The sequence below is a fragment of the Notolabrus celidotus genome, chromosome 16, assembly GCF_009762535.1.
Source record: "Notolabrus celidotus isolate fNotCel1 chromosome 16, fNotCel1.pri, whole genome shotgun sequence".
NCBI classification, from domain to species: Eukaryota; Metazoa; Chordata; class Actinopteri; order Labriformes; family Labridae; genus Notolabrus; species Notolabrus celidotus.
The window spans coordinates 13,633,870-13,657,938 of NC_048287.1; the positions used below are offsets into that span (position 1 = coordinate 13,633,870).

At 40.1% G+C, this 24,069-nt stretch overlaps 1 long non-coding RNA gene across 1 annotated transcript; it reads left to right on the forward strand.

Moving 5' to 3' along the window:
* The first annotated feature begins 791 nt into the window (after positions 1-791).
* LOC117828174 lies at positions 792-10,207 on the forward strand. Its single transcript, XR_004634348.1, has 4 exons — positions 792-865; positions 1,498-1,604; positions 5,761-5,855; positions 9,755-10,207. It is a non-coding gene; the product is annotated as an uncharacterized LOC117828174 (long non-coding RNA).
* Positions 10,208-24,069: the final 13,862 nt, after the last annotated feature.

Below are 24,069 nucleotides of genomic sequence, written 5' to 3' on the forward strand. Positions count from 1 at the left end.
GTCATGGAGGGGGAGCGATGTTCTGCTGCAGAGTCAGCATTGGGGTTAGTAACTAAGGTGAAACAGGCGAAATGGCATCACTATAAAAGTCAGAGTCGGCAGGTGGGACCAGCAGTGTTTGTGTTTGTGTGCTTGTCAGAGCTTGGATATGAGTCTTGTGCTGTTTGTGTACAAATTGTGCCTTTCAGGCTGTATTGTTGTGTAAAGTAACACTGACAATATTTAGTTCAGGAGCTTTGTTACAGTGTTGTACTGAAATCTAAATATAAGAAGGGCTTGTGTTTGACTTCCCCAATTTATTCAGGAGCAGATAAGATTTACAATTTAGACCTTCATCTCTGGCAGATCATCAAAGACATGTTTGTTATCAACAAACAGCTACAAGTTAGAAACTGATTTAAAATCTTTAGACATGTGGGAATTTATCTTCTGACTACTGCTTCTTGTACATGCTTCTTACTAGCTGTACTCTTGATACATGTTGTGTTACAGGCTGTGTTGGTTGATTTGTCCCTCCTCTGTACCATGCTTCCTCATTTTGGTTTTCCATTAGGGTAGCTGGCAGTAGCATCTCTTGCCTTGAGCATTCTTGTGCATCCACATACTGCAATGATCGCTTTGGATCTTGGGTATATAGTGCTGGAAGTATTTAATGTGCTCCCTGCAGAGACCCCTGTTGATTGTGGTAATTAGAAAGAAACCTCAGGAGCTGAGGTCTAATGCCAATAAAACTCTAAATTCATTTGTGCAATAAAAGTTCCTGTATCTTCTAATTTGTCTAAAACAAATATGGGAAACAACAGGCTGCAGTTCAAGGCTGATCATCACATCCTCCATTCAAGCTAAAGCACAATGGGAGAATTGGGTAAGAGTGGGCTCTAATGTGTTAATAACAGGTTTTGGGTCACCTCTGTTGTTATGCACTATTGTATAAATCCATGCCCTGTCCATTAACCCTCTCAAGTTGTAAAACCTCAGCATCTTTTCTCTGGCCAGTGTTTTTGGAGGACAATTTTGTAGTAGTTAACTATTGCAACAACAGTCAACTTCAACAAACAAAAATTAAACAGTGTCATCATCATAATGTTGAATGTATTGCCCATAGAAAACAGAAAAAAATGATTTCACAGAATTGAACACACTATTGGATTTAAAGTATGGGTACGGGCGCATTGATGCATACAGATTACCTTCGCCAGCTTAGGCAAAGATAGTATATTGTTGCGCTACAGGCTAAGTAGGGTAAATCTTACGCTTTTATGAAATAGTTTGAGATGTGACTTCACTCACAAAAACATGCCAAAGTTAAACTTAATGTCAATGCAACATTGTTTAGCCACCAAAAATGAATGTTGGTTTAACCATTAGCTTTTGCATGCAATCTAATTTTTAATGAAAGGCGAATTTATGAATTAGTTGTGCAGCGCTCTGTAATGGAAGCACAAGGAAGGTCCATCCATCTATCTATTAAATTCTTGATCTTTATATATCATTCAGAGTCTTGAGAGGCTGATGTCTGTCGCGGGAATAACCTGGACTACAGCAGGATACATCCTGGGAAATTCCCTCACTATCACAGGTCTGCAAAGAAGAAAAGAAAAACAGTACGTCCCATAAATCAATACTAAGTCCTATAGATATTGTTTTTTTAAGTTAAAAAAAATATATATACATGATCATTGTGAAGTAGATCTGTTCCTTTGATTCATTAGGTTTCCTTAAGTGTATGTATTAACCAAAGAAAGTCTCTATCTCTACAGTTGTTAGCTTATTGTATTGACGTGTGTGATCTGTTTATGCGTCCGTGATTTTTGTCTCTAATATAGGCTTATGCGCTCTGGTCTGCCATTCTATGTGTGTGTCCTGGCTCGTGAGTGTGGTCCTAAGGGACTGGCTGTGTCCACTCCTGCATTGATGCCATCACACTCTCATCTGCATACCTGACAGCATAGACCTTCTTCTTTCTTCCAACACCCTGTCTCAAGTCTCTCTCTCCAGAGCAGCCTCTTACTATCATTTCTTATGATTTCCTACTGCCTTTGTTATATTAATTCCCTCTTTGTTGCCCTGGCTTACTCACCCTTTTCTTTCTCGCCCCTTTGCTATTTTTTCTCTGGGTCAATACTTTGTGTGTTGGGGATTCAGCGGTTGCAGTTTCTAGATAAACACCCTGTTAGCAGGATTATCCCTGTTGTCCTAACAATGTAAACCCGGGATTAGGCTTGACTCTCCAGGGATTTTTGTGTGTGTATGTGTTTGTGTGTGTGTGTGTGTTGTCCTTACCCTGTAAGCTTGCCGTCTGAAAAGGTTGCCTTTCAGTGTGAGCTCCATGCACATTTGAACAAGTCAGCAGATGCTTGATATCCATGTGTAGGTCTTTGCTCAATAAAATGTATCAAGAGGAAATCTCTGTTGTCAGTAGCTGAAGGATGTCACAGGAAGCCAGTGATTTTTTTTAACAAATAATAGTATGTGAGCATGAAGATCACTTCTCAAAATTAATTTGGTGTGCAAATTACATATTTTTGGATAGTTAAAGCCTGCACCGTTGTGATCGTAGCTAGCTAGCAATTTGAATTCTCTTTATGTCCTTTGCACATGCATTGTTGAGCTTCTTGGCAAGGGCCATCAACTGACAATCCTTAAAGCAGTGCTAATATTAATATAAATAGCAGAATTAGCATAGTACAATTTCTACCATTTTATCTAATACCATACCACACTTGTGATTTAAAGCAGCTCCCCAACCCCTCAAGTTTTCATAAATAGACATTTCTTTTACATTTTGTGTATCAGCCAGTTGGCAATTGACTCACTTTAGGACGAAGCCTCAAGAGGCGACTCGGGGAACTGCAGTTTTGGTACTACTGCATTTGCTCTGTCACTCAGCACTAACAAGATTTCTAATGTCTGATTAACCATAGCTTAGACCTTCTTTGTATGAATCATATCTCTTTTTTTATCATATGGTTTAAAGGTTCAATGCTTAGCAATTCATTAGAGTAAATTCTTAGAAGTAAATTATTGACATTGACCAGCAGCTGTTAACAAGGTAGCTACTCTTGTAACTCTTGGTAGCCAAACTGCTTGTAAAGGGCAGAAGAAGAAAGCTAAAAAGAACTTGAGCCAGGGAAGCAACTCAAGTATGGTTGAGAAGGCGGGGCGAATGCTGTGATAGCAATGAGGAGGTGAAAGGTCAAAGGTTGGCCCCCCTAGTGATATCTCCTGTGCCAGAGAGGCAGTCACGACCCGGTCAGCGGAGGTTCAGGTGTCAGAGAGAGATGGCTGACTGACGAGTCCAAGCGGGACCTCTCCTGCGCTCCGTCCCGGTTGGACCTTTCATCCTTCCCTCTCCCTGTCACTCCTCCGAGACCCATCCCTCCCTTCCTTCACTCTCTTCGCTTTCTGTCTACCCACAGAACCACAGTGCTGTCATCCTCTCATCCTTCCCTCATTCCTTTCCCCCCGACTCACCTTCTTCTTCACCCCTTAAGCTAAACATTAGCACAGGGTTTCACTCAGCAGGCTGGGCCCACTGGGGCAGCTCTCTGTGGGACTGCACGTCTTCAGTCCACCATCATGTGCTCACATGGCTTACTTTCACACTCATACAGAGACGTACTGCACATATATGCACACAGAATGAAGTATTTCCCATGTCTTACACTCTTGGTCTCTGATTTTTGTTTTGTTATTTTTACATGTCTGTTGAGAAAACACTTTATCCAGATGTTGTCAAGATTCTACACGGACACCACCAGGCAAGGATTTTGACAACTGGCAAAGAAACGGAGGCAAATAAGATTTGTTTTGTTGTTGTTCTTCCGAGACTACCCTACCATACCTCCTTCTTTAGAAAGTTTTGTGAAACTGGATTGGTTTAAACTTGTGCTATGTTGTCCCACTACAATGCAGTACAGCCAAGGAGCCTCCATGTTGTGCAGAAATTTGAGTATGTTGAAACTTGAATTGATCCCTGTTATTAAGTAAGGGCCTGCAGTTAAGCTACTTTGACTATTAGTCTTGAAACACAATAATGAGTTTAGTGAGAACAGTTGTCACCTCTATTGATTCTATTAACCTGGGCAGACATGATATGGCCATTTAGTGCCATGGGACAGTATAATTGTATTTATTGCTACTCGGCACATAAAGGGAACTCATTTCTATCCGCAGATGCATCCATTAAATCAATATAATACGGCCATTATTGGGGTGGATGGCGTTGAAGACTTGATACCTATCTTTAAGTAGGGAGGGAATGATCTGCCTATTTCATCATTAATGACCGTTTCCTAATTACATCACACACTGTATTAGCCAGCATCTAAAACACACATCAGAGGAACTGCTTGTACGTCAACCTACTTTGAAATATAATGGACAAAGTCATAACAGTGGATTCTCATAACTTATTGACTCCTTCTGACCTGGACGCCAGGCAGCACTGATAGATTAACCACAGCTGACCGCAGTTCACATTAAAAGTGTCATCTCATCCACCACTGGTGACAGACGGGAAAATTAAGCGATGTATTATAGTGATACGAGCTAGGAGGTCTCTTGTTTGCTCTGCAATCTCTTAAAGATTGCTTTTGGCATAATACTGCTAATTAGAACGAATACCTTAAATGAACCAAAAACATTGAAGCATTTCATTATATTATCTAATGTTCTTGTTAATTATATTTTATTAAAGCTTATTGATATTAACAGTGGTTATGTTGTGTTATGTTTGACAATTTTAAACTACTACAAAACATCCTAAGAAAACCTCACACGGAGTCCAGACGCAGATCAGACTTTGAACAGGTTTTAACAGCAATGCCAACATTAACAACCATTCATTTTAAGCAGAACTCGCAGATTAACTGTTATCAAAGTTAACTTCTTTGTTAACAGATTAATGGCTAACAGTAATAATTTCTATTAAACTGTCTGTCTCTGCAAATTCTGAAACCATGAAAATAAAAATAAAAACATGCAAAACTTTAAATGAAAAAAAAAAACCCATCAAAAATATGAAATTAAAAAATGTGCAGCTCTTGTCAACAAACTCTCCATGGTCTGAAGCTCCTGTGTTATTTTGAAGAGTTAACACTAACCTCTCCCTGTGCTCATAGCCCCACTGTTAGCCAAAAGTACTGCTAACTGCAGCGCTAACTTTGGTCTTTGCATCATATGGGCATTTGTCTCATTATTTCATAATTTTGCAGCGTTTGTTTTCATATGCAGATTATTTCTGTCGGAGTTTGTCTTTTTTGTATTTTTTATTTGCATTGTTTCACAATTTATAGCTCTTTTCTTTTCATTTTGGTCATTGCAGCACTTTCCACACCATATTAGCGCACTAATATACAATGAAACCACTGACTTAACATTGTTGTGGCTGATGTATCTCAGATCCCTTTGAGGCAGTCTTTGTGAGTTTAATTTGCTGAACTGAATTAGCTGATGACATGCAATGTACCTGCAGCTAAATCAAAAGCTGGTAAATTTGCATGTTTGATGGACTGGCATGCAGAATATACCGCACTGTATATAACTTCTATGTAATTCAGGAAGTCTCATCAACATTAAAAAAATCTTACATTAACATTTATCATTTTAAGAAAGCTCAATTATAGAGTCTGGAGATACGGAACAATGATTTTCTAAGCGTTATTTCTTCCCCTCAGCTTTCTTACTGCTACCAGAGCAGGAACAGTCATTTTTATTCATAAACATTTCTCGTCTGCACATTGAAACCTCCCCCTGAAGGTATGAAGGAGCCTCTCATCACTCTCTTACTGTCTCATCATCGTGTTGACTGGCTGGCATGCCCGAGGACAGGAGACAGCCAGACATAGGCAAAGGTAGGTATGCACTCACACAGATGTACACTGTGGCAGGTGCAGGCTGCACTTCTGTGTCGCTTTTCATTAACTTGTCTAATACAATCAAAGACTGTCAGCAGGAGTGACAGAAGGAGAAAGAAAAGGAAGAAAGGAAGGAAGAGAAGTAAATCACCTCCTTCTTTTCTCACAGATATGACTCTGTTCACAGAGCTGCAACTAAAATTAAACTTCCTTTTTCTGTCTGATAACATTGTGTGGAGCTCTTTTGTTGCCCCTGAAATGTCCTCGGGTGTTTTTTTGCACACAGAGATGCACCGCGGACACATGCACAGGTGAGAAAGTGTCGTGTTAAAAGCATATGTGCTCTGGGCAGTGTGCATTTTCTGCTGTCAGCTCATCATACATCTCCAGAAGCACACACCTGCATTTTCCCAAAATATTATTAAAAACAAATAGTTCAAAAGCGACATTTTCAGGACGTGGAGTGAAATGCCACAGCTTAATGAAATAACGACAGGATACATTTCCCTCTCTGCATAAAGCAGTGGCTTATTTCTTTGCTTTGGAGAGGCTCGTCACTCTGCTAAAGGTTAAAGGGAAGATATTCTAATCAGGGAGTCTTTACAGAACAGCAGCTCAATAAGGTCAACTGGTGTCACAACATTCAGCTTGAGGGGAGGAATGTGTGTGTATACAAGTGTGTGTGCGGGCACTGATATGTTGGCTACGTCTCAGTCATCATCTGTTGGCCTATTTGTTTCTTGTGCTTTATTTTTTTCTTCTCTTTTGTTGCTTTTTCTCGCAAATTATATCAAAAAGCTTTATCTCTGTGCCACTTTCAAGCACACACATACACGCACACACACACACACACACACACACACACACGCACACACACGTGCACGTACACTGAGTCACATGTAAAGCGCTGGTGTCTGACGGGGTGATCCGCCGGCCAATCGGCTGTATTGATTATTGGGCCTGGGGAGGTTGGTGGAGCGGCAGCAGTAATTAGGGCTTTTTGGTGTGGATTAGCTGAGAGAAAAGGTCACACGCTCAACATCACTGGCAGGACCACAGGCAGGGACAGCAAGGGGCAGGCGGGTGGGGGCTGTCCCCAAACGTGGTGACCATGATTGTCAGGACATGTATGCAGAGGGTGGTAAGCAGATTCAGATATTAAGTGATACACATACATTGTCTTTTCTTGTTTGTTCGTCTGTTTATTTCAGGGTTTTTATGCCTTTATTGAGAGGATAGGACCGTGGGTAAGAGAGAATAGGGAATGACAGGAGGTTAAGAGCAGCCCGCTTTAGGACTGTAGCCCTTGCACATGTGAACAGCCCATTAAAAACAGAAAAAGTCTGTACTTTGTTGTTTTTTTAAATCTGCATTCACATGACAACGCAAAAAGGCTGAAAACACTGGAGTGTGCATGCCAGACCAGTAGTTGGCAGTATAGCAGGTATTGGAACACCATTGAAGAACACCACGTGCCTGTCCATAAAAGCCTGTTTTCAATTGTGTACAAACAAATAAGAAGACTATGACTGCAAACACACACTCGAAAAACTGTTATATTTGTCTGGGCTCAGTAGTCTGCCATTGTTGTTACTGTCCTCCTACTCCTGCATGGCTATTTTACTGGTAACATAATACACATCAATACACAACTTGGGCTGTGAGAGTCTTAACCTAATTAACGGTTATGACTCAGATTGTTTTGTCATTGTTACGTAACATAACGTGGCTAATTTTACATGGCTACAAATCAATGCATGACCTCATCACTGCGTCCTAAAAAAAGTTTTCTTGAACATAGAAAAGCAGTATTAAAATTAAGATCTGTATTCCATTCATTACACACGCTGGCAAAACACATCTTTATAACAGTGGGTAATGGTGCTCATGAGAAATGGAGTCTTCATCTTAGAAAAACACTACTGATTTCATCCTTCGAGGTCACCAAAATCAACACAACATGATAGTTACCCACATTGCCTTCAATCATTGCTTAATATATCAGTGTACTCATGCAAGCAATTACTAAGACCAAGGAACAACATCTAACCAAGCAAAGAACTTAGTCTTACAGACAGGTTTTAGAGAAGCCAGAAGTGATGAGAGACTTTATAGAAATCATTAATCTGTGACATAATAAGCTCACCGTCAGCAGTAATATCTCTGCTTAAACTAAAAAAAAGTGTAGTCAGTTTAAGTTAAACTGAAGGATTCATCTTGGTCAGGTTTGTTTGAAATGTACACGTCCATGAGAAACACCAATTTATAGATGTGAAACTATTTTTAGGAATGCTGTCACTCGAGGCAGTTGCAGTTTGGCATGCTTATCAGACATCTGTAACCTCAGCTGGAGCCTTGCTGCTGCTAGCATAACAAACGTAAAATCATAGACAGAGTTGTTTGTAGTTTGCATAGAGTATATTGTGCCGGTGACATGTTTTTAGAAGGAAGAAATGTGTGATGATTAATATCTGGTTCTACTATACCTTGATAATGAACCTTTAGAAACAAATAACGGTTCATTCTGAGTCGGACACAGTGACAGGAGCGCAATGCTAAAATGGTACTTCTTGCTTCTCATTCTGCTGAGTTAGTTTCTGTAAAGTCGCCTAGAATCACTGATTTGTCTAAGATATTTGCATTCAATAAAACACAGAGTATCCTCTATAACCACACACTCAATTTGGGGAAAGTGTAAGGTTAGGTGAGGGTGGGGGGAAGTGAAGGTACCATACATTATGTGACTTCTAATAAGTCTCATTCACAGACCTTTTTCTTAACTTGCATCATACTGTCATCTCCTGTAGAGATGGTTGTCAACTGGCGAAAGTAAGATCCACATACACAAATATACATTGACCTTGCAGATGCAGATGTAGCTTTAAGCTAACTCTGACAAATGGTCACATTTATGTACAGTTTTGTCCATGGTCATTTTATGAATAAAACAAAAAAGTTAACAAGGTGCCTTTCCTGTAATGAGGTTTCCCAAAAAACACCTGCGCGTTTGAATGCAAGTTGTGCTCAGTGGTGCTACATTTGCTACTTTTACCTTTATCCTCAATATAAATTTACTCTCGACAAAAATGAAGGTGGCATATGAGGGGAACTGCAAAGTTTTCAGCCACTTTACCAGCCGTGACAAACTTTAACTTTATTTTACTTTGCCTTTTGCACATCACACAAGTCCCCCCTGTATAAGAGCAGACATTGATATGTAGATCATCGTATCATTGGCTGCACAGAAGACTAAGCCATTCTTAAGAAGTGAATCAAAAATATTGTAATGGTTCATAATTTTGCCCCATTCTGAGTGACCTGTTGGTTGAATTTTGTTGTTCATAGCAAGGTGATCAAAGAAACGATCTCGTAAATAATGTTCTTCTACTAGCTAGCAAGCTAATCAGAACGTCCTGTTGCGGTAGCAAATACACACTTGAATAATAAAATAAAATGTGTGCTTAATTAATGTTTATTATGAAAAAAAGCATATTTGTTTATCAAACTAGTCCGTCGTGTTAACTGCAGTTAATTGATTAATTTAACTAGCATCGTAGAATAATGTGGTATTACACTTTATCATAAATATGCAGCAGATATGGTTCATTCTTTCTTCTATTTCTCCATACATAATCAGGCTATTGTAACTAATATCTATTATGACAACTCTAAATAGGATAAGATGATCTGATAAGGGTGCATTCATCAGCTGTGAAAATGATGTTCACTCTTTTTAAATGTCATTGGAATCATCTCATGTAATGCTGAACTGTAAATCTTTATTCTTATCACAACCTTTTCTCTCTCTCTCTCTCTCTCTCTCTCTCTCTCTCTCTCTCTCTCTCTCTCTCTCTCTCTCTCTCTCTCTCTCTCTCTCTCTCTCTCTCTCTCCATAGACCTGTAGGTTGACTTCTCAGCGGTATGGCAGGTCTGAGTGTATCTTCAAGGGGTCACGACCCTCCTAGACTGTGAGCTGGACAAACAGGACCGAGGAGCTGCAGCAGGACATGGAATGTCCCCATTGTATTTGTTTTGTTTCACTGTTTCTGTTGAAAAAGTGGAAAAAACCTCCCTCTGAACTTGCTGGAACAAAAGAAAACATTTCCTTGGCAGCTAAAGAGGAAGAGTTTGCATACTAAGAATGATAAAAGCTAAGGCAGTGCTCTGTGATGTAACTAAAGGTACATGGTTCTTTCCTGCCTTTTTTATAACGCTCTGAAAATGTGATTTATGTTAGGAGCAGCACTTTTTATTTTTGAACATATTTTTGGTGCAGCCACCCGTCTCTATATCTTTGTGTCCCACATTATATATGTTTGCTATGTGTCTGGTACCATGTGGAACCAATTTTTTCATAATAAAAAAGCCAAAGTGAATGATGTAGAAGGTGTCTACTATTACTGAGTGTCATCTCCCCTTCTTCTGCTACACACCGGCTCAGTGTGAGGCAGCAGCAGCTGTGGCAGATTTGGAAGCTCATATTTTTTGCAAAGCTGCAGCACTCCTACTGGTGGAGCATGGAAGAGGCATTTCATTTCTGCAAAACCACAAATATAGGAGGAGACAAGTGATGAGTGAGAGAGAGCTTGTGTGTAGGAGTATGGCTTTGTATTGCATCATCATGTGCTTGTAGGTTGTGTTTTTGCAGTGACAGTGACACGTGTGTTTGTGTGTATGTGTGTATGTGTGATAGAGGTGGTAAGAGGGGCACGCTTATGTGACTTTTCAGTGTCCATCTCACAACACAGCAATACACGTGTTCTCTGGTGTGTGTAAATGCATCACTGGAGAAAAGTAGCTGCAGCCCTGCACATCCGGGCTCAGGCTGTGCGCAAATGACCCTTCTATGTATGAAACAGTGTGTATGATTCGTAAATGTCAGCGAAAATGGCGTGCCAGCCCAGGTTGTGAAGAAGGGTTGTGTTGTGAGACAATAAAGGACGTTCATAGCCAATAGGAAAGTCGGAAACAGACAGGCCAAACAAACCATGAATGTTTTCAGGCACTGAAATGAGATGTCTGTCTTTCATATTCATTGGAAGAAAGAAAGTCACAAAGAAAACACCAAGGTACAGTATATTTATAGTCACATATAAAGAGGAAATGTATAAACCAATGGTTAGCAATTTGATGCATTATGTATGGTGATTAGAGCAAACACACTGCAACAGATTAAGATTTCCTATGTAGGAAAAATGGCTTCAAATTCAGAAATTATGCAACTTAAAAAACATTTCTTTTAAAAAAGCCCAGTACGATTACAAAAAGAGATAAATGCTCTTTTGAAAAAAATGGAAAAAGTCATTATTTTAAAGAGTAAAGTTGTTAGAGAAAGAAGTCCTACATTTGCAGGGGAAAGTTTCCCAAATTTTACAAGAATAAACATGTGGATGAACTAAATTTATGTCATGAATTTACAAGAATGAAGCTGTAATCTAACAATAATAAAGTGGTAGTTTTATGAAAGAGTAGTTGTAATGATTTCAGACAGGAAGAGTAGCTGCTGCCTGAAACGACGAACGTGGATCATCTTAAGTTATACTCAACAGCTTAGGACAGTGGTTACAGAGGCATGTTCAGGCTGCCTGTTTCATCTGTCCTTCAGAATCACACTCAGTTTCTTGCGCAATTTATTCAGAATACTGATACTAGTGCTGACGATAATGTGATGATAATGTGGTGCTTATGTGCTAAAAGATTGAGTTTTCAGCTATTTATTAAACCTATACAAAAGTAATACTTGTAAAGTATTACTTTTGAAAAGTAAAACTAAAATGATTTCCTCAAATAAGGGCAGATGGCTGGCTGCTCTTCTGATCTCCCCTCCTCTTCGAAATAACACATCGGTTCACCAGTGACTAGAATTATGACTTTTTTTCTAATAAATTCCCAACTTTATTTTTGAAATCTCAAAAATGTTTTCTTCTATGATGTGGCCCAGATACTTGTGCAACATCATCACGTTTGTGCAACATTATCACCACTGAGGTGATCCACGCTATCATTAATAATGCTATGATGCAACTAAAAATGCGTGACAAAGTTTCATCTGCAAAGTCAACTAAGCATTAGAACATCAGCACATATCACAAAACTGTAATCCCTTTACAACCATGTTTTTCTGTTGTCACAGCAAAGTGGTGTGAAAGAGGACTTTGTTGGAATATGATTATGTCTCTGTGACGGATGTGCAGCCCTGTTTTGCTCTGTTTGGGTCTGTGCTGTTGAATGTGTTGTCATGGTGCACAGTGTTGTCTTAAAAAAAGCTAACTGCACACCTACATGCTACTCTGTAGCAGCAGGATAGGTAGGGCAGCCAGGGTCTATCCGGCCTCTGCACAGCTTTTGCATTACTGAGTTCACCAGAGGGTCAAAAGTGTCACCACATACATCACAGCTGTAGCAGAACGGCACACACTGTTGCCATGGGGATCTGCCATTTTTTTCTCCCCCAACTGTGCTAAGCCAAACAGCGGTGGGTGGGTGGGTGCCGAGATACGAGATGAGACAAAAAGGATTGTGTGTGCGCTCTTATATATGTTCCACGGTGTGTGTATGTAAAGCAGGAGTGTTTATTTGCCAAGGTAAGCGCTAAAGAGACACATGTGTGCCTTCCTTGTTTGGTAGGACTATCTGTGGGCTCAGCTGGGCTCATCAGAACCGCCGTGCAACAAAAGCGAAGGTGCCCGCGGTGGGTGCTGCACAGCGTGATAAAACTGGTGAAATGAGGGTGTCAGAGGCTCCATTGAACATAATCAGGCGGTAGTGGATGGCCTCGGCTGTTGGGTTTGGGGACCATAACTCTGGCGATTAAACATGCATGGGGAGAATCCTTCATCACAGGGCGAAACAAAGCCGCCCTGCCCTTCCCCACGTGTTCCGACATCGCCATGGAAAAAGCCTGTTTCCTTGGCAACCAAACTGGCTCTCTTTGTCACAGGAATGGAGAAGGAGGAGGAGGAGGAGGCAGTAGGAGGAGGAAGGGGGTTTGAGTGGAGGCATGACAGTCAGCGCTGACCTCCACGTAACCTCTAAGGTGAACATGCTGTATTGGTTTCCTGCTTTCCTGGAGGGAGAGCTGTGATTGGTCATTTTTGAGGAAACAAAGATGAGACATGTCACCTGAGTTACAAAAAAAAAATCTACTTGAAGAGCTTCAGGAAAACACTTGAAAATGTGGAGTACTATAATGCGTTCAAGGGCAGCTGATAGCTCATTTACATGGCAGACAGGGCCGCTGTAAAGCTTTCCTTAATGGTGATGACATCTTTCCTTCTTCTGCCCCTAGTGGCTGATTGCAAACCCAGTCAAGGTGAAACAGGGAGAATCAAAGAAGAAGAGAAAAGGGAAAAAGAAATGACTCAAAAAAAGGAAATGGAGAGGCAGTTCAGAGTGCAAGACAATGGCAGCCAGGAAAAGGGAGGAAGGGAGACAAAGTGAGACGTTGCTTTTATGTCAAGCCATGGCTGCTCCCGTAGCGAAGCCTGGTACTCGCACTGTAAAGTTAACCTAGTGTTTCCCTAATGGGCTTAATGACATATGGAGCACAGATTGCAGGAGGAGTCAGCTCACTTTGAAACCGCTATCGCCTCCCTCAGGGCTTGATGAGCACTACAGTATAAAGATGAAATTACAAAGGACAAAAGTCAAATCTGGGGAAAGTAAGTGGTCATTTTTGATCATGTGAACGATATTTTCTTGATCTAAAAGACCCTGAAATCTGATTGTTTTTATTTTCAAACAGGTGTAACATTTTCTTTTTCACTCCACGACAGCCATTATCAGAGACATTACATAATGATACGCTTTTTTTGTAAATTCTCATCCACTGGCCCATATGACATCTCCCTTAGCATCCCCCCGTGGTATATCAGCCGCCATTTTCTTTCAATTTGTTCCCATCAATGGTATCTCTTCCATTCACATCTCACTTGTCGTCTTGCCGTCATCTTCTCGCAGACTGTTACTGATGATATCGGATCGCTGTTGGCTTTACGTTGCCGTAAAGTGGAGCTAATGGGCTTTCAAATGCTTTGTTGTGAATGCAAGCTGTCAAGTGGGGAGAGATAGGATCAGATTTGATCAAGAGGGGACAGCGGAGGAATGAAATGAACAAAAAAAAAGAGCGGGGATCTTTGATGTTTTTATGCACATTATGGGAAAGTAAGAGAAAGAAAAACAAACTTCCGAGGAGTGTGTTTGGAAAACAAATTCTGCTTTGTACCAGTGTATCTAATGTATTTTTATCACCCTCATTAGATGCCCTTGAATCATCTCCTTTTTCTCTTTTCTCTTTCCTTTCTCCACAGTTTCCTTTTCTCACATGTTTCCCTGAGTGGAGCAGAGAGTAACACTGCCTCCTTAGGCAGGATGCGGTACATGTGCTCCTCTCTGGCAGATGAATGATGTCAAACAGACATATTTATATTCATTTAGGACTGAGGAGGAGGAGAACCCATCTGTAACGGATGTGATAGGAACCGGCATGTGTGAGTGTGCGTGTGTGGTGTCGTGTGTGTTATGTGTTGGTGTGTAGGTACACGCGTGTTTGAGCATGTGTTCCAAGGTATCCATCGTTTGTGATAAATGAATCATGCTTTTGTGTGAGTTGATACTGTGTTTGTGGATTTGTGTGTACTAGTGTGTGTGTAGTCTGTGTGTGTGTGTTTGTGTGTGTGTGTGTGTGTGTGTGTGTGTGTGTGTGTGTGTGTGTGTGTGTGTGTGTGTGTGTGTGTGTGTGTGTGTGTGTGTGTGTGTGTGTGTGTGTGTGTCTGTGTGCAAGCGAGGTCATTCCCCGGTCAGTCGTTCAGGCTGTGTGATGAATGAAGAGGAGAGGTGCCTGCAAAGCCGGAGAGATTTGGGAGAAACATTGTTCGGCGGGGTTAAAAATGGTCTTGTGTTGTGCCAGAGGCTGAGGGAATGTTCCTAAAAAAATGTGTTTTAGTTGGATGTTCATCATCACCATGTTTAATATCAAACACAGCAAAGTAATAAACTAATCAAATATTAATAAAAGGCATTTGATTTTGCAGATTAGCTCAGTAAGAGACTTTGTGAGTGAACAAAAGGAACCCTAATTTTACTCTCTCCCTATGTTCACTCCTGCTTTCCTGCGAGAGAAATGAGGTGGAAGTGGCTGTGTTTGGTTTGGATAGTAGGCCGGAGGGGTCAAAGACATATGACTCAACCAGGAAGTATCAGGTTACAGTAGACAGGAAGTCAGCGGACCAAACAGGAAGGACTTTTTCATACAAGAGGCTACTGAAAGCCAGGAGTATACAGCCATCAGTGTCTGTCAGCATGAGGCCAAAAAAAATACATTATGTTGGTGCATACGTACGTGTTTGCGTGCAGTTTTAAAAATATATTCTTAAACATAAAAACATTTAGCACTAATATGAATGTAACATTTTATCTTTGATATTTTAAATATTTTCTGCAGGTACAAAGATTAAGTAATTTAAACTTATTTTGAAGCCTGTAGAAATGTTAATAAAAAACACATAAAACGCATAAATTACCAAAGTGAAGAGTCTCTCAATGTTGTTAGGTATGCACAGAAATCAGATGCAATATAATCACACATATCTGACCTAAAAAGGGCTTATTTTGTTTTTAAGGTCATTTCTCAAGACCATGCGGACATCACCAATCCCATTTTATCCCCTTTGTCATCTTCCCGGCTCAACACAATAGGGAGCGTCACCCAGTGTAGTATGATGCAGAATACACAGAAACCCTGCCAACTAATGAATATTATAACCTGTTATAACCATACTTCACTATCCATTTCAAAGGTAGCATTTAGTGTATTCATGCAATGTTAGCTTAAATTCTCTGAAAGACATGGATGCACTGCTAATAATAGCTGTGTGGCGATAGCTCATGCACATTTTTTACAGAGGTTATACCATCTTGTTAATGTTAAAACATCTGCTTGGAAAAAAAGGTCACCAACGGTCTAAAGTAATGTAAACTGAAGGTCTGAAGACGTTGCTAAAACCAACAGCTAAATACCGTAGCTGCTGTTTGACTTTTCCTGTGGTTGGGTCACAGAATAACTATGCATTTTTAATATTATTAGCCTATTTAATCATGTAGCATAACCACTCCCATTTCAAAGTCAGTGTCTTCAAGTTTAAATAAATGTTAACGTGTCTTATTTTGTACTTTTTGATGCTTATTACTGTACCAGTGCAAGTACACAACAATCCTGGCTATAAGGTAACCCCCTCTTATTAAAATGTATTTTTAGAAAAATACGTTTGAAGACCAGATCTTGTTTGAATAAATGAAAAAAATTAAGGAATGTATTAATAATAACAATAACAATAATAATAATAATAATAATAATAATAATAATTATTATTATTATTATTATTATTTTAAAAACATGTTATTGGAATATGATAATAGAATGCACTGAAAAACAACATTTCTTTTTTTTAACACTTTTTAAATTCAATTGTTTGCACTATATTTTATATTTTTTCTATGCTATATATTTTGATTCAAGTGTTACATTTAAATTAGATTAAAATATAATCACGTGTGTAAATGAAGTACTTGTGGTAATAGTATGACCATAATTGCAATACAAATTTTAAAATATGTGACTTATTTGGTATTAAGCCATGCTTCTCAGTTAAAAAAACAACTGTATCTCCTTTAAGACTCATAACTGGATGACAGCTCAGGTAATGGGCATACCTTTGCTTTGTTTTTCGGTAACATACTCACACACTGTCCTGTTAGTCTCTTAGAATTTGCCTCTTTAGGACCAGCTAAAGATTTTCTCTGACTGTTAGTATTTTTAAGACAGTCTTTGTGTGCTTGCCGTCTTCAGACAATGCACCATATTTCTTGGCTTTTTGACAATTGTTACATGTCTCTGCTGCATTGATGTTCGTTATCCTGATCAAAAGTCTGCCTCAGTTGATGAAAAATTTGGCCTACTTGCAAGCCACTTTGTTCTGAACAATCACTGTGTCTCTCCGTCTTCTATCCCCCTGGCATCGTATTTGTGAGTGACGGCTGGCCTCAGTCATGAGGGACACACTCACTTTTTAGATAAGTGGTGCCGTCCTTTGCTGTGAATGAATACTGGCATTCAAAAGTCTAGATCATCCTTACTTTTTCAGATGTGCTTCAAGGAAATAAAAAAATGTCTTGTATTTGGGTCAATATGGTTTTATATGTATAAACTTCAAAATAGGTACAAGACAAATAGTTGGTAGGCTGTGGTGCAGTTTAGTTTGCAGGAGCTTTATAATATCAACATTTTGAGATGCTCATGTTGTAACAACAACAAAAGAGGGATCATTTGATTGTATGGAGGGTTGATGGAAGTCAACTTTGATCTAAGGAACTGCTGAGGATGATTTGTGTGTATGCCATCATCCAAGTGTGTGTGTGAGTGAGTATGAGTGTCTGAGAGTATGTGCACAGGACAATGTGGTCAGGCAGAAGTGCATTGTGGGATCGATGTCCACACCTCATCCTAAATTATTCATCCTGTCAGCCGGCCTGTCCACCATCCCTGTGGAAACCGCTGACCAAGAGCTTTACCTCCCATCCCCACGGATTCACCTCTTCATCCCCTCCTTGGCCCTCACTTCCTCCTCTCTCTCTCTCTCATTATCTCTTCCCTGATATCACAGCCTCTCTCGCCCTCACCGTTACTTTCTTCACTTCTCCAATCTTTTCATCTGTCTTTCTTCTAGTCCCATTGTTCAGTATATCTGTCTTCCTCATTAGCCCTGAACTCCCACTGACTCACTTTCTCTTTCTTTCTTTCTCTCTGTGCTGACATTCTCTCTTCTGCTGCCCCCGTGTTGCTGACTAAGATTATAATGTGTCGGCTTTTGTCGGATGTTTATGTTTGTGTCTTTGAAGTCTGCCCCAGTGGCCTCTGGGAAGACAGCCATAATCCCTGTGAGTGGATGGAGGCTGTTCAACGTTTCAGTGTGTGTGGATTCGTCCTCATACATGTGTGCACATGATCAACTCTGAGTGTGTGCGCGTGTATGTGTGTGTGAGTCAGTAATTGTGACATGGCTCATACATCATAGCCAGAGCCCGTTTGATTACAAGCGGAGGGGCCCGGTGATTAATCGCTGGATTCAGCTTCCTGGCCCGAGCTGTGACACCCGGTCACAGAGCATCTGTACTGACACCCCCCTCCCCTCGCCCCACTGCCCTGCACCCACGTACCCCTATACCGCCTACACCTACACACCCATCTCAAGACCCCCTGCCTTTGCCCAACCTCCTCCCCAGTACTCCATTACCTGCTGCTCTTCTCTTGCCCCAACAACCCACATCTTACCTTCACCTCACCTGTTTTATCTTAGCCCACGCCTCCCTCTTCCCTCCCCCATCTCCAGTACCATTGTACACCCCCCCTTCCTCTGCACTCCCTCATCCTGCTCCTCTTCCCTAACCTTTCCTTCTCTGTGCAGCTCGCAGCTCCATATTAACCAAAGCTGTACTGTTATGATCTTATCACCTTTAGCCTTGCCATTTTCCCCCCTCTCTACAAGTTATGACCCCTCCATCCCCCCTTCTTTATCTATTGCAGCCACGCAAACCCTTTTTCTTGATCTGATTGTGCACCGCTCAAAATGTATCCCTCATGCAGTAACACACACTATATTTATCCTTGAAGAGTCCACAAAACATGCACACACACACTAACACTCTGTGTTGCCTATGTACTTCAGTTTCAGCTTCTAAAGGGATCTTTAGCTTGCTCCAGCTGCCAGTTAAGGTCATGTGATTCAGGTCCCAGAGGCCCAAAGCAGCCCTTTATCGTAGAACCAAGCAACCTTGAGTTCAAGCAAGGCCCCTTTTGAGGTTCTTATATATAGTACCTTCACATAATATGCTTGGAATTATGAATATATAGTTTTCATTGTTATGTTTTTGAGCTTCTGAAAGGTCTAAATGTATACTTTTCAGAATATGGGTCTATTTGTTGCAAAATGTATTCCTTTAAATCTTTGCACATATACTTCGTTTGTAGAGCTTGTGTCATGTAATTGTTAATACTGATATTGAATAAGCAAAAAAATGTTACCAGGTGAAAGCTCCTGTGAGGAGTTTTTAGCTGATCATGATTTATTTAGACTGAATTTAATACTGACGCCTCTACATGAGCTGCAAAAGAGATCATCAATGAGATGATTTGTCATTTTAATATATACATTTATGTTTATTAAAGCTTGTAAAGAGGTTGTCGTCATACAAAACACACAAGGTGCACACTGCTAAAAAAGCCTTTTTATACATTTTCTGAGGCAAAATCAATTATGATCGATCTGTTTTACTATTAAAAGAAGTGGCATAAGATTTACTCAGAATATACTTTCTAAATATGTGTAATATCAGTATAAAGATAAGACAAACAACTTTGTCGACAGGGGGTGTCAAAATCAACACAAACTGAACGTTCCTCACAGGAGCTTTAAATGCATGTATTATCCCTGAACTTTGCTAGTGTGTTTTTTATTTTATTTTCTTTATTGTTTGTTTTGATCCAAATCTTTTTTATACTGCTGTCTTAAGCTGGAGTATCTCTTTATACACATTTTGTAGCCAGTTTTACAAACATTTCTGGAAAATTAAAGGCGAAATAAAACTATAAATAGATCAAATTATCATCAGCATTAATAAATAAAAACAAAGATAATGTACAAGCTATACCTGGGCTCATTAAATATTTTTTATTTCTTGAAACAAAATACAAACAACTAAAAACCACAACATCAACTATCAGGCATTCAATCTTTAAAGCTCTTGGGAGGGTTTTTTAGCTGGTTAAGAAAAATACTGAAATTAAAACTGATGCCTTTATATAAGCAATAAAAGCAAGCAAAGCCGTCAGCAACAAGATTGATCATTTCTGTACATATTTTTAAAAGCTGGAAACAGCTGCAGGGCTTAGACGTCAGATGACTTGATTCACAGCATGCTGCAGATATACTGTAGCAGTTTACTGCATATTTCTTAAAAAAGATGCATAATGAGTGATTCATTTGATGGGTTAAAAAAAAGCTGAATTGGATTTAAGTAAAAAAAAAAAAAAACCTACAAAGGTTTTGGACAGGATCAGCAAAGAGATAAGATGTACCATTTTGTCCACAGGGGGCATTGCAATCAGCACAAACCAAATCTTCCTCACAGAAGAACTAAATGCTTTGAAGAGCCTGTGAGTCAAATAAGAATAATAGATTTGTAAGCCCGGGGCTAATTTCAGCCACAGAGTAATACTTATTTGGTGTGTTTGTGTGTTATTTGTTGTGGTGTACCCATTCAGAATAAACTACAGTCCTGATCTTTATGACAACAAGGCACAATGTCTGTGACGATTTCACTTTAATTAGATAGGAGTAAGAAGGCTTTAGCTTCAAAGACAACCATTGTTAGTAGGATACATCTAATTTTGGTTTTGGTCTCTTCATGGTTGACAAAAAGATATTAAATAAAATCCTTTAAATAAAAGACCAAATTGAGACCTTCCCCAGGAGGAAGAAAGGAACAATGAAGGAGCGTGTGAGGAAGTGAAAGATGCAGGATAACAATAAATGGAAAACAAAGGAAGAGAATCTCAGTGACAGTTATGTGTGTGCGTACGTGCGTGCGTGTGTGTGTGTGTGTGTGTGTGTGTGTGTGTGTGTGTGTGTGTGTGTGTGTGTGTGTGTGTGTGTGTGTGTGTGTGTGTCGGTGCGTGTGTGTGCTGTGTCAGTGTGTGTAAGTGTGTGTGTGTGTTCCCCTGGCTCTCACCTCCATGCGGTATCAGGATGAGGGATGGTCCTGCCAGTGATCAGCCCAGACCTGGACTCAAGCTCTGCACAAGGATTCCCTGCTGAAACCATTAGTCTGGGCATTAAACACCATTAGAGCACACACACACACACACACACACAAATACACACACACACACACACACACACACACACACACACACACACACACACTCACACACAGGTCGTGAGTGCCTTTCTTCAGCCTTACACTCCCAAATATACATCCATGGTAAGAGTGTGTAGCTTGGTGCACTGACACTCACACACACATGCTTACACATATCCATGCTTTTCCAAGGTGCAAACATCCATACACACACACACACACACACACACACACACACACACACAATCAGAAGGGGGAGTGTAGGAAAGTGACTCCCAGGAGGATTGGTTGAAGCTAAAGGTAAAAGAGTAAGAGGAGAGGAAGGAGGATGAAGAAAAGGAGGGACAGAAGTTATACAAGGTAAGGTGAAAGGCTGTTAAAAATTCATTTCTCCTTGAATGTCTCATTTCTCTTGCCGTCATCTAGTCTATTTGCCTTTTCTTATGCATAATTAATTAACGGCAAGTAAGAAATTAATTTCCTGGACATGTTTTTTTCATATGGGTATAGGCTTACATCATCTTTCTCCCACACTGCACCTAAGTTCTTGTTTTGATCTGTGTGTGTTACCTGTTTTATTATACATGTGTGTTGTGTTGTTGTGTGTGTGTGTGTGTGTGTGTGTGTGTGTGTGTGTTGTGTGTGTGTGTTCATGTTGCAGGTTGGAGCAAGAGTGTCCCAGGCGATCCAGGTATAATTGGGTTAGTGACAACCAGGACAATGTGACACCTGCAGGTCTCAGCTGTGCTGCTCCCTGCTGAACTGGCCTGGAGTCAGCTGGAGCTCTGTCATCTGGACCGGCCACAGCTGAAAAGGCCATTCTGGGACTGATCCAGGGTTAGAGGCTCCACTGAGCACAACACAAATATCAGTCTTAATACTAACCTCATGTATTTTAGCTGGACAGAGGCAGCAATAAAGCACTGGTGAACAGATTTATTTGACACACATCTCAGAGTTTTAAAAAGTTTGGCAATTAGGTTAGGGAGTCATATTTAGTTCAGGGGTCTGTGTGTCCATTCTACTTATCTAACACACTTAGCACAGATAGTACAGCTATCACTTATTACTGATTGTATGAGCCACAGACTGTATAAAACATGGACGCAGTCTCTGTGACATCCCCCATTTAGAGATGGTCTGAAGTCCAATAATGGTGGGCAGAGTGTTGGAAATGCTGACTCAACCTAGCTTTCAATAAACCTTGAAATTGGCAAAGAGGTGTAGACAATGCAGTTTTTTAGCGTCCTGGCATACAGCAGCTTTTTTCTATTTTGGTTATATAAAGTTGTCATCAATCATTGAACACTTTTAAATCCTTCTGAACAAATTAGGGGTCACTTATTTTGTTTTCCAGGAGAGCAAGTTGATAAAAACTGTTTCACTTTAAGAAGATGCTTATCCTGAACTGGAAAGGTTGACATTGAGCTCTTTATGTGTTCACCCCAAACAAAAGGTCAAGGAATCTGCATTAAATGACACGCAAAGATATTAATAGAAAGCTTCATGCTGTCCTCTAACAGTGCAATGTGAACTGAAAGAAAATACTGAGAAATATCCCACATACAGCAGCAAATAAACTCTCCTGGTGTGTGACAGCCTCCTGGATGCCCTCCTCCTCTCATCAGGCAGAACTTGTGATCACAGACTGATATCATCACACAAACGTCTCCCTGTCACATCACATTTCTGCTGCTTCTGTCTGACTTCTGTCTCTCCAGGCCCGAGTGGCGGCAGACCATGCTAACCAGCGCGACGCCATCGGAAGCTAATAAATCATCTGTGGTTTTATTTCAGATTTATTCGGACCGTAATGAAGACGCGATGGGCCCTGGGCTGTAACCGACGGCGACAGGGTGACACTGATGAATGGCTGAATGTGCGTTCTCTACAGTGGGAAGGAGAGGGAGGACTGACAAGCTGTGTGTGTGACAGTGTGTGTGTGTGAGAGAGATCAGTTGCACTCCAGAGATCTGTTAGATTACACATTAGGCTTATAATAGTAAGTCTTATCATCAAATATATAATTATTACTCTTTACAAAGAGCATGTGGTAAAAAGGTAAAACCAGCTCTCACCATCCTGTGACATCACACTCAGAGTGAAATGCTTTATGTTACCACGCCTAACTGCTCCAGGTTGTAAGTCATATTAACTTCAAGAATCTGACACATTGTCTTCATTTCACTGCTTTCAAATTGATTTGCAACTTCAAGAGGATGACCAGTGAGAATCCAGAGAAACATCAAGCCACATTTCAAGTTAAAAAACACATGTAATAGCACATTACCAGGAGCATGCAGTTAATGTTAGAATTTAGCCACTTCCTAGCTTAAATCACCGCATGATAATCCAGGTTATAACAGGAAAGGCATATATTAATTAATTAAATCTAGAAATTGATGCTCATCTTGATAACATTTATATTAAATAACAAACAAAGTTACCGTGTGCTCAGGGAGGTAATGGCCCAAACTCAAGGTGAAAAGGGGGAAGCCATGGGGGCTGTCTTTACGCACACCAGCTCGAGTCAACGAATAAGTTAAAAAGCCTTTAATACAGGGCATAACTTATTAAAAGTAGTTTACAGAAAAAGGAAACGCAAACAGGTTTCCATCCTCACTGGGTCTTCATCAGATCTGACCACGCCCTGATGATGACCCAGTGAAGCTGGAAACCGGTTGGCGTTTCCATTTTTGTATACTACTTTTAACATTTATATTAGCCTAACAGGATGTAGCACAACACATCTTTATTAAATGTTTAACCCTCCCATATTATTACCTTGTCATCAATACAACCATCAGTATAACAAACTGTTCAATATTTTTAAGGTTTGCACAAGCAAATTGTTTATTGAATTAGCTAACAACTTGCGTAGCACTAACATAAATGCACATAAGCTAGTCATACCTTTACCTGATTGCATGCTTCGTGTTTTTTGTCACGTTAACTTAAAGAAACTACCTGGAACTTACATTTTATGTGCTCTGTGCTGGCCCCTGTGGCCAAGAATGATTGTATTACCTGGAATAATCGTCATCTGTCCCACCTCTATCTTGAATTGAACATAGTATTTCAGGAACTAAAGCAATGTATATTTGTGACAATACAGGATTAAAAACGTATCATAATACACTCCATATATCGAGTTAAGTTTACGACCAACAGAATCAGATGCTCTGTGTGAGTCAGTTTTGATAATACTGAAGTTATCCACATTCCCATGTGATATTTAGTCTTTATAACAACAAATGAAATAGAAATAGCCTGGTGGCAAACCCAACATTAACTGTTG